Source organism: Periplaneta americana, chromosome 8, assembly GCF_040183065.1.
Source record: "Periplaneta americana isolate PAMFEO1 chromosome 8, P.americana_PAMFEO1_priV1, whole genome shotgun sequence".
NCBI classification, from domain to species: domain Eukaryota; kingdom Metazoa; phylum Arthropoda; class Insecta; order Blattodea; family Blattidae; genus Periplaneta; species Periplaneta americana.
In genome coordinates this window covers 64,488,428-64,499,897 of record NC_091124.1, presented here as the reverse complement: position 1 = coordinate 64,499,897, position 11,470 = coordinate 64,488,428, and the positions used below count along the sequence as shown (strand labels likewise).

Below are 11,470 nucleotides of genomic sequence, written 5' to 3'. Positions count from 1 at the left end.
TAAAGTTTATAATTAATTTTATTTTTACATACAATATAAAGTGCATGTGAATTCACTTACTGAAAATCACACTATGCAAAACTCATTTCACATAATTAACGTTTAAATTTTCAGAAAATAAACTAAAATTTTGAACAACAGAATATAATAATTGGTCCTTTTACATTTGTGGCAGAAGCAGTTTGTAAAATTCTGCTGTATTACTCAATGCATATCTTCAATGTTTGAATTATGAAGCAATATTATATTATACATTTTTACAAAGTTATCACATGGTCACTTATTCTGTTTTACATTTAGCATGAAAATAACATAGGAACTTAATATGTTCCATAATAAGAAAAACTTGTGTTTTTCACATGTGCTATATTATAATTTGATAGCAAATAAATCACATGCAGTACTGAAAAACTGCAAGATTTCACTTCCCATTCATCAACAGAATCCAAAGCTGTTTAATAAAATAATTTGTATTTCCTAACCTTCAGAAAGCTATTTCTTGTCAAAACACCATACCAATAACATAACTGCTGCAAATCATTAAACAAAATGGTAAAAATCGTACCTAAATGCCATAAAACAGTAACTGACTATTATTACAAATGAACATGAAAAATAATGTGAATATTATCTGTACTTACTGAACAGATCTGTTTTTCGTTCTGAGGAGCATTACTACCAGTTCTCTTTTTTTCATCTCTATTAACACATAATGTATTCTACAGTCATGTTATTACAAGATTCTATAAACATATATCTTAATGACTTAAAAGTAGTATGTCCGAAAATGCAAAATTAAAAAATTTAAATTATAGTTTATTTAACAATGCTCGCAACTGCCGAGGTTATATCAGAGTCACCGGTGTGCCGGAATTTTGTTCCGCAGGAGTTCTTTTACATGCCAGTAAATCCACTGACATGAACCTGTCGCATTTAAGCACATTTAAATGTCATCGACCTGGGCCGGGATCGAACCTGCAATCTTGGGCACAGAAGGTCAGCATTAACTGACTATGCTACCCGAAAATGTAAACAGCTGTATCTTCATGACCTAAAAGTGGTGTGTCCGAAATTGTAAGGAAAAATATTGTTATGCTTCCACGGTACTGGTAGACAGTATACTTGTATTTCTACTGTAAAACTTTCAAATGCACCATTATGTATCTGTTTGTGTATGAATAAAACATTATTTGGCTTCTTGTACTGCATTTGAAATTAAACAGAAAAACTTACGAATGCATGTTTCGATTTAGTATTTCATAAATACATAACACAATACAAGTCCTGTGAAACTAGATTTTCATAATACACGTCACTGTTCGTTAACAGAAAACCACAATTTAAGTCACACAGAATTTGTGTGCACTTACTGTTGGATGCTTGATGGTTTGTCAGCTCACTTTGAGGTATGTGGAGATTAAGGGAAAAATTGAGTCAGTGTCGGGTTAGAGTTCCTGGGTAGTTCAATCAAGAGAGCATTGGTGCGTTTAGTCAGAGGTCCTGGGTTCGATACCTGGCCCCGGAACAATTTTTGCCTTGAAATTATTCAGATGAAAAAGGCCTTGATTTTATTAATATAACATTTGAAATGCAATCGTAATTTAGATATGATAAATATATGGCACCATGTTTGTAAGACTAGGAATTGAAGTTAATTTTAAATAATAATATAGTAACAGAAAATACTGCATTTTCATGACTTGTACGGAATTACAATCACATCAAACAATTGACAATTTGGTTTAATATACAAAATAGGACCTCTTAAATTTATTCCTAAATGATACTGAATGGGACTTTCTTTCTAACAATTAGATTAGGGAGAATAGTCTTAAAACAATCAAATTAGATTCAACAAATTGTTAAAATATATATAAAGCATGTTAATACTTAATAAACATTTCCCAAAAACAATATAATATTATAACAGATTATTCTACTGCTAATTATAACATTTGTATCTATTGAGACTATCCATAAACATGAACAAAGAAAAGTTTTTGATTCTGAAGAATAAAGTCTTTAATGTTCTACTGAACACTATTTTTGAGTCATATTTGTCTACACAAATCTAGAACCAAGATCTCAAATTCCCAGCTGTGAACAAGCACATCAGTAATTTCAAGTTCTATGTGCTACAGTATGGCAGTCAAAGTATATCTCTTTTAAATAATACCTGAAAATTTATATTTATTGAAATGCAGGGTATAACATTCCATCAGCATTTTATTTATTCACATTACATTTTATTTCAGCTTCTGAATTTGCAGATATTAAAATAAATTTGTTAAATTAACCAAAAAGAATTCAATAATTTCACTGAATTATATTACTTATAATATAGAATTCCCAAAGCAATCCCAAACATATAGAGTAGCTGAAATGATTACAGAATGTTGAGAAAGACTGCTTACAAAACAGTCACTGAGATTTGTTTAAGGTATCTAAAGATATCATAAATAGTTGAAACTGATTTTAACTCAGTTTGTCAACAGAATTAAAAGAACACAAAATCTGCTATAACATGGAAACTAAAGGGAAATTATACATATGTATGTATGTATGTACTAATTTTTTTAAGTAATTCATCCATGAAGTGTATCTTAGATATTTAGTTACACCCTGTATACTATGTCATGATACTTAGAGTAATTGTTTACAGCAGTCACATAATGTAGCTCTTTACTTTGTAGGCCTATATTTATATAAAAAAATAGTCACGATATATTAATGCAATAATAAGAATTTAATAATTTATTTTGAATAGCAGTTTTGCCAAAATATAATTCCATAATTTTTTTAGTTATTTAACGATACTGTATCAACTGCTACGTTATTTAATGTCAATGGAATTGGTTATAGCAAGATAAAGCTGAGGGATCACCATGGGATTACCTGATATTTGCATTACAGTTTGGGAAAACCACAGAAAAACTCAAACACGTAAATCAGCCCAAGAGAGAATTTAACCCATACCTGAGCACACTTCAGATCAGCAGGCAAACGTGTCTACTGTCTGTGCCATGCAGGTGGCTAATTTAATAAATGTTGTGAAATTTTAACTGTGTAATAAACGTGTTTTATATTATATACAATTAAATTTATATGGATTCCTTCAATTAGTTATGCCTTCTATTTAGACTAAATTTTCAAGTATAATTTCAAATAATGTTTTCAGTTACTATTTATATTAATTTCATGTCCTTTCTGCTGATTTTGGTTAATGCACAAAGAAGACTATCACCCATGCATTGGTCGGTGCATGTTTTCAATCTGCTCCCACAGAAAAATGTGAATGTATATATGAAAAGTAGTAACATATCTATGTATGTTCATGATGGTTCGACAATTTCATCAGAATAAATTACTTCATACTGTGTAAACTTCTTTTCTTTGCATTTGTATATTTAGACAAAATATTTTCCTAGTAAATGCTATTTGTTGCAGGAGCGTAGTTGCATTTGCTTCAGTCAAATAAAGAACAGCAAGTAATTTCTCTTTGCAGGCGAAATTCTATAGTCTGAACATATATGAACTAAAAACCTGTCTCTAAATTTAGCTTCGTACAAGTACACGTTTATCAATGTCACGGTCTTTTTTAATAGTCTATTTAATGACGCTGTGTCAACTGCAGTTATCTATCACTGACAGAACTGGTAATAGTGAAATAGTACTTGACTAGATGAGTCCAAGGATTTGTCTACATATTACCTAACATTCGTCTTACAGTTGGGAAAAACCAAGAAAGAACTCCAAACAGGTAATAATCCCAAGAGGGATTCGAATCTATGCACTGCAGAATGTGTCCTGCTCGTCATCCCGTTTTGTTTTTATTGCCTCATTAATAAATCAACCCTAACACTAAGAGGCTTTATATAATGATTACGAGAAATAAAACTGTAAACTTTTGATTAATATATCAATAGATCAACTAAGTTTGACTTGGTAACTACAATTACATCTTACTGAAGATTTGTGTGTCATATTTTGATGTACAATATATGAGATTTGTTGGCATTGTTAAGTCGTGCAGTGAAGTGGTTATTTTTAAATGTATTGAAGCTGCTACATGTCTAGTAATGATAAAGATGATGATGATGATGATGATAATAATAATAATAATAATAATGGCTATGTTCTGTATATCAAATTAGTTATAATTAACCGTACTTACATTATTGGCGATTGACTGTGAGTCTCTTTCATAGTGGTTTATTTTCTAATAACTTGATAACACAGGGCACATCTCTCTGTGCACTCCACTCTCAGACATTCTCTCCTCACATTTCAATTGGCCAGTGTTGAGAAAGAGACAGAGACATACAAAAAGAGTTCGCACATTCACACCACCTTGTGATATATAATCTGTCATATGCAAGTAGGTTAGCGTGTGAAGAAGGTATGGGCGACGACCTAAATTCTTACAGGGCGCGAATCGGGTGCTTCAATGCAGGGCAGTGTTGCAGATGTTCAAAAGGTGAATATGCTATAGTGTCGGATAGAATCAACACATTTGTGGCCGCGGCTGTTTTATCAGTTCTACTGATTATTGTAAATGTGGAGTTAAACCCTGGTCCTGGAGATACAGAAGGAAGAGTCTTCAGTGATGAAGTGTTTCAAAGAGAATGGATAGACTATATGAAAGAAACGAGAGAAGACAGACTAAAGACAAGTGTTCTACTAAACAAAGTAGCAAGTGATATAGATACATTAGTAAACAGGTACACTGAAGTGGAAAAGAAGTTAAAGGAGGTTATCCAAGAGCAGGTGGTGTTAAAATCTATAGTTAAAAAATGGGAAGATGATAGTAGAATTAATAACATTGTAATTTATGGTGTTGAAGAGTGCAATCATGAAAAAGGAATTGATACTGGTTACATGGTGTTAGAATTATTAACTAAGTATTTCAGTCTAAACTTGGACATAAGTGCGATAAATAACGCGTATAGAGTAGGTAAGGGAAATAAAAGACCAATTATTGTGAAATTGAACAGTTACTTTAATCAAAGAACACATCATTGCCAATACGCATCAACTCAAAGGCACAAATATATTCATACAAAATGACTTTGCAAAAGAAATTAGAGAGAAACGAAAGAAGTTAATTCCAATATTAAAAGAAGCTCGAGGGAAAGGATTTAGGGCAACTTTAGTAAAAGATAAAATGAAGATAAACGGAAACATAGTTAACGTAGAGTCCTTAAATAATCAAAACATTGAGGATTTATTCAGTTGCGGTAACAAGAACAGAAATAAGGAAATAGAGACTTGTGGAAATAGAGCATCATCTACACCACACGTAAACAGAAGAAGTGCATCACGAAACAGGAAGTCTAGAAGCGTAGAGAGGACTAATAAGAATAGTAACTCATCAAGTGGGCAGAAGAAATCAGAAATAACAAATAGAAGAATTGGTGAGCTTACGGGAGTGAATGATATTAGAGATACCTAAGTAAACTAGAGAACACTGTTTTCACAGACCCCTTTAGAAGAAAGAAGAGTGAAGAAGGAAAACCTAGTATGGAAGAAGATGCTGGAACCAGTGTAGATGCTGTTTGGGGAACTGAGGCACAGACTGAGAGAACGACCAGTGAGGGTAGGCTGAGGTGCACAAGTGAAAACTCAACAAGGAGAAGCGATTGTGGATCAACCGGCAAAGTCAGCGAAAGTGAAGATCAATTTATAAGAATGCCACATGCCGTTGGTAGTCCGGGGTGCGCGAGAGGAAGTGCTACAATATGGAGGAACTGTGCGTTACCGACCGATGGAGTAGGAGAAGGTGACGAACAGTTATTAAGAGGTAAATTGACAAATAGAAACTCTATCAGAAATAAAGTAGATTCAATCAAAACTATAGATACTGAACGAAACTACCTACTAAGAGATAGGCATCAGTAAAGACTAAATTTTCCTAAAATTAGAAACACTTATTATTAATTAAATTAGATAAGCAGACAGGTTTTGAATGTAAGATAGAATTACGTCAAGATTTTAAAATAATAAAAATTGAAAATAGAGAATTAAGGCAGTTATTAATGTATTCAGATAGCTATATTATTTAGTAAAGGTTCAGAAGATAATTTTGACTTTATAAATTGCTTTACTAATATGTCTTAATTTCAATAATAATGCATTTATAATAAATTTAGTAGGCATTATAATAGTAATGAATTGATAATGAGTACATGCGACACAATAATGAAACTAAATTGAGGTTGATTATGTAAGCAACTTGTCAAGTTTGTTTTTAAGCAGGTATGCGGTAGTCTTCATTGAAGTTACGCAAACGTTTCTGCTGACAAGGAAATATTGTAAGAAATAAAGACAACCTACATATAGAATGTATTGAGTCAGCTAATTCAGGTTCATGACTTACAATATGTCGACATCTGATCACCTAATTGGAATAATAAGTTATTATTAAAGTAAGACCTAAATAATTACAATTAAATTGTGAAAAGGAGCAGATAAAATAAGGTTTAATGTCTTAATGGTTATCACGATTGGTTTAAACATGCACTAAAACCAGACGTAAGTGCAAGTTTGAACCAATAAATTATTGAGATTTGCAATAAAATAATGAGTCTAGGAAATTGTATATTTAGTATGTAGAACTACATTTATTTATAGATCTTTTGTTATATTATTAAGTTTTGTACTTGTGAACTATATCAATATAATCTGTCAGCGCAATGCAAGAAAATTGAATGAAGAAATGCGAGCAGATTTTGCTTTGGTGTTTAAAAGACAATTCATTCTGTCAATGTTGAAGAAACCTAACATGTACATGGAACAGAATTAAGAATTTTATTTAGCAGAGACAGCCAGTTATTTGATTTTTTAGTACACTTTTGACCATGATGCCAAAAACAGTAGGGAATTGGGTTAATGTTGGATTGTATGAATGAAAAAGGGGAGGAGAGAGGGAGAAAACGAATAAGTTTAGACCAGTGTTGATACAGTAAAATAACCAGGAAAATTATCAGGATGAATAGTTCCTGTTGCATATAACAAAAAAAGTCTTTTATCATATTGGTGTAAAGTTTATAGTTTTCACAGAAAAAACTCATTTTTCTAAAATCTTCAACATCCACCGTTTCGATAACTATTGCGAGTAGGAATATGATTTGTGTCTATGTTGATATAGACTCTAATAAAGAATTATTTTCTCTTTGATATATTTCAATAGAGTGGACGGTTTTCGAGTAAATTTAATGTAAATGTAAGGATAATTTAAACATTTTAAAATTCGAGGACACTGCAACATTGTAACCTGAGGAGGTGGTTACTGGGGGGGGGGGTCATACACTCAGTAGACAAACCTGAGTTCGTTTCCTTGTTGTATCAGTTTCTACTTTGGAGAGCCGGTGAGTTGTTGTTTAGTGCTTGTGTGTATCAAATAATGTAATGATTTTCAGAAAGCAAATATCTTGATATGATTATTAATTCCCAGTGAAACACAATGTAGTTCCCGTGTAGCTCAAGTGCTTTATGAAGAGTGATATCCTGAGAGGAAAATTCCAAATCCAGAGACATTTATCGCAGTCTGTCAGTAGGTCTATGATACTGGCAGTGTTGTTCCATGCTATCATAACTGTGGGCAGCAATACCCTAACAAAATAATCGACAAAAAGGAGGATATCTTAAATTTGGTGGACAAAAACCCTGGATGCAGCAGTCGCGATACTGCTCGAGAGGTTGGGACTATACTTAGGCCGTGTCTCAAAGCTACATTTTCAGCTGAAATGAACTAGACTGTTGACTAAATAGATGGATGTGACGTCAGAAGTCATGATCCAAAGCTACACAGTGCATAGCATCAAGTCCGTAATAGCTAGTAAACGAAAATGCTTGCTTGATTGATGACTTGTTCACTAAACAAACATGGATACCTCATCAGCAAATGGGGTTATGGAATCTGAAAATGCTTTGGAAGTGAAATAATGTAAATATAATGTAAAATAACACGTTAACTTTGAACACTGACATTGTTAGTACCTTCTGTACAATGTTTTAAATATTACTGTAATATATTAAACCCTTATCTTGTCCATATAACGGTGATATAACTCGTAATGAAACTGCATTAGGACACTGCCTTCTTAATTTAGTGCTGCACCGTGATGTCATGTTTTTTAGAAAAATCTATGAAGAAGGTCATGTTTCAAGCATACATTTCCAAAGCTCCCTAGTGTGTAGTTTACAAGTCACCTAGTTGCTAGTCACTAATGTGTAGTATGGACTTGAGCTTTGAGACACAGCCTTAGAACACTTAAAGAACAGTTGCGTATTTTCCAGACAGCTAGGGATATCAGAAACGACCCAGAGTTCCTTGCAAGGATGTGTCAAAATTAGTTGAGGAGGTGTCAAACATGTGTAGAAGCGGATGGGGGTCATTTTGAAATTACTCTGAAATGTTCGTGTAACGCTCCAGGTGAGTACCAATGTTCTTATTGTGGTTTGATGTCTAATGACTCTAGCATTAAACACTGTTTTTAAATAACATTAAATTATGAATAACTTTTAATAAGCTAATAGAAATGAACAAGTTCATAATGTTTTGTTTACATTGAAGTTCAAAAACAGATTATGGGTGACAGGTAGCCTACGTAATATTTTGTTTACATTCAAATTCAAAGACAGATGCGTCATTGTAAGCCCAAAAGGTTTTGCCGAGCGGGTAGCCTATGTAATGGATTGTTTACATTGAAGTTCATTCACTGCCATGAGAGGTTACATGATATTGCCTCTCTGTTGAACATGTAAACTTAATTATCTAATTAAATATAATACAGGTTTTTCTCATAGTTATAGGTGCTCTTAACATCCCTTGAATATACCTAATTATGTCACTTTTACTCTGTATATGTAATCCTCTTATGATTTGTATACTTTTCAAAACAAGTGATCCAATTAAAACTTAAAAGATACACTTCTTAATTATAATGAGTTATGTATTTCATTGCTACTTTATATAACAATCGCAGAAGCTGCCAACAAGGAAACATGATGATTGAACTTAATTAAATATTCAAATCTGGCTTATGTGAAGAACTTATTGCCACTCAAAAAAAATTTCCTATTAAGTGGTGTCAACACTTTTATCTATCGATATGTCTGCATGAATCATGTACAATCAGTGGGGAATACTGTCTTGTAAAAAATGTTTGTAGTGGAAGTAGGAGACCAATCTGACATTTACTTTTTTACAACTAGATTCTCAGTTCTTTCATGAACGAGGAAATTAACAAAACTCCAATCAAATGGACTGACTTCAGGATTTGAACTCAGAATCTCCCGAATGAAAGTGCAATGTTTTACCATTGAGCCTCCTTGTTCGATTATAATTTTTTATATGTTTTTATATTTTATGAATTAAATTTGTATAAATACTTTGTGATGCATAAACTGAATGATTAGAGTTTAATTCTGATCCAAAAACTCATGAAATTCTGATTAGATCAAGAGGAACCTGGTCTTGTGGTTGAGCTATCAACATTTACTTTATTTAATGATTTTCTACATCCGCTGTAATCATTCTCATTCCCCCTTAGTTCAAAAGTTATGAATCAAATTCAACTTTTCCCAGATGCCTAGTTGGAGGAAATTAAATTATTTTTTCTGATCACTGAAAGAAAGGATCTCATTTAAAGAGGGCAGAATAAAGGCTGGTAATGATAATGCTATACTGAATTATGTTCAAATATTATTCATATTAAACAAAATCCACAAGAATATGCGTGAAACAAAATTCCAACTTTCATGATACAATATTACATTTGAGAGGTTCACACGCTTCATGTTTCATAAGTATGTTATGACCACCTGATTAAAGAAATTCACAATTTCTGAAGAGCATCAATAAAAATAATTGATGCAAATGTGATATTATCCCTGAATCTGATCCAATCAGAAAGTATTACATTTTGAACATCAGTGCATACGTTTAAACTGACACATTGCATATTATTTGTTTCCCAATTTTGAGAAGATTATAGCAAGTATAACATAATGTATTTTGTAACTACACACTTCCTCTTGAAAACAACCTTGTTTCTGATTCACAATGCTTAGAGAAAATTTCTCCCTGTCCCGGAAAAAAAAAATACTTCCACCCTCCTCACTCCCCAATACCCAGAAGTTTACATAATACTTGCCTTCATCACACTGTTTAGGACGTTACACAAAACGAAGAATTCCTCTATGTTTCATTAGTAAATTTTCCATTTTCTTGAAAGCTGGCTTACCAACACATCCTGGAAAGATCAGTTTTGCACACTTCTTACATATGTCAATCTTAATTTATCTCAATATCAAGCCTATTAAACATTAGCATATAAATAAATAAAATCACGAACTTCCTATCTATTCATTAACATCAACCCACTCAATGAAATATGCTGTAATTATACCTTAGAGTACAGAGTGAGTCAAACCTAAGGTACTGGCACTACATTCTGGCAAGCAGATCACAAGCTCTCAAGGATAACATTCTTGTTGTTTCATGGCACTACAGCCTGGCAAGTGAGCTTTCGCATAACTAGTGAATTATTTAAAGAAATTAAAATAATGTTATCCGAATTTCAATCTATTTGAAAATAAATGTCTTCCATTACATTCTGTACACACGCTGCAGTAACAGCATATATTCACTGTAGGAATAGATGTTGATACACGAGCATACTTTACATTAGCTACTGTAATTATTGCAGTACTAACAGGAATGGACCCAGGGAAAATCACTTTCAGGACGGCCTCGTAATTACGGTCGAGTGGCCTAATTTGTATAAGCACTTCTTTTGACATTATTAACATGGCGGAAGAGAAAAATTTAACTTATCATCTTATCATCTTATCTCATTTGGATGCTAAATAATCTTAGATGTTGATACAGCATCGCAAAATAACCTACTTTAAAAAAAAAACAGGAATTAAAATTTTTAGTTAGAGTAATTAGTTTTGGAACATTCACTGAAGCTTATCTTCATTAATACTATGTATTAGATTGATGCAAAACTTCGTAGCATTTTTGTTTGTAATCACAACACTGCGTTGTTAGGAGAGTATTTATTATTTGTCATTTGGAGTGTTGTGTTTGTAACTACACCTTGAATTTTGCGGATTTGAAGAAAGTTTGTGCTATTTGTGGGCTAAAGAAGATGAAATGTCAAGTGGAAAAAAAGAACAATTCCGACATATTCTTCTGTTTGAGTTTAATAGAGAAGCAAAGGCAGCGGAGACGGCTCGAAATATTTGTACCGTGCATGGGGAGTGAGCCATCAGAGAAAACACATGATTCTGTCATTTCATCACACATCACCCTGTACAAAAGTGTGTCCATCCACAGAAGATGATGTTATGTGTCTGGTGGGATGAAGAAGGATTCGTCCCTAATCACATATAGTAACAGATTGCCATCCCCATGTTAAAAATGGTAACATGTGGAAGAGAACAACCACCAGGATCGCCA

The 11,470-nt window shown here is 32.8% G+C and overlaps 1 protein-coding gene across 2 annotated transcripts in view; it reads right to left on the bottom strand.

Moving 5' to 3' along the window:
- The window catches only part of LOC138704769 (Golgi reassembly-stacking protein 2-like), a 41,868-nt gene continuing 30,398 nt past the window's right edge, over positions 1 to 11,470 (bottom strand). For both annotated transcript variants that reach the window (XM_069832992.1, XM_069832991.1), the window contains exon 8: positions 1 to 10,256. The gene's annotated coding sequence lies outside the window, so the exon portion shown is untranslated. The remainder of the gene's footprint in view (positions 10,257 to 11,470) is intronic.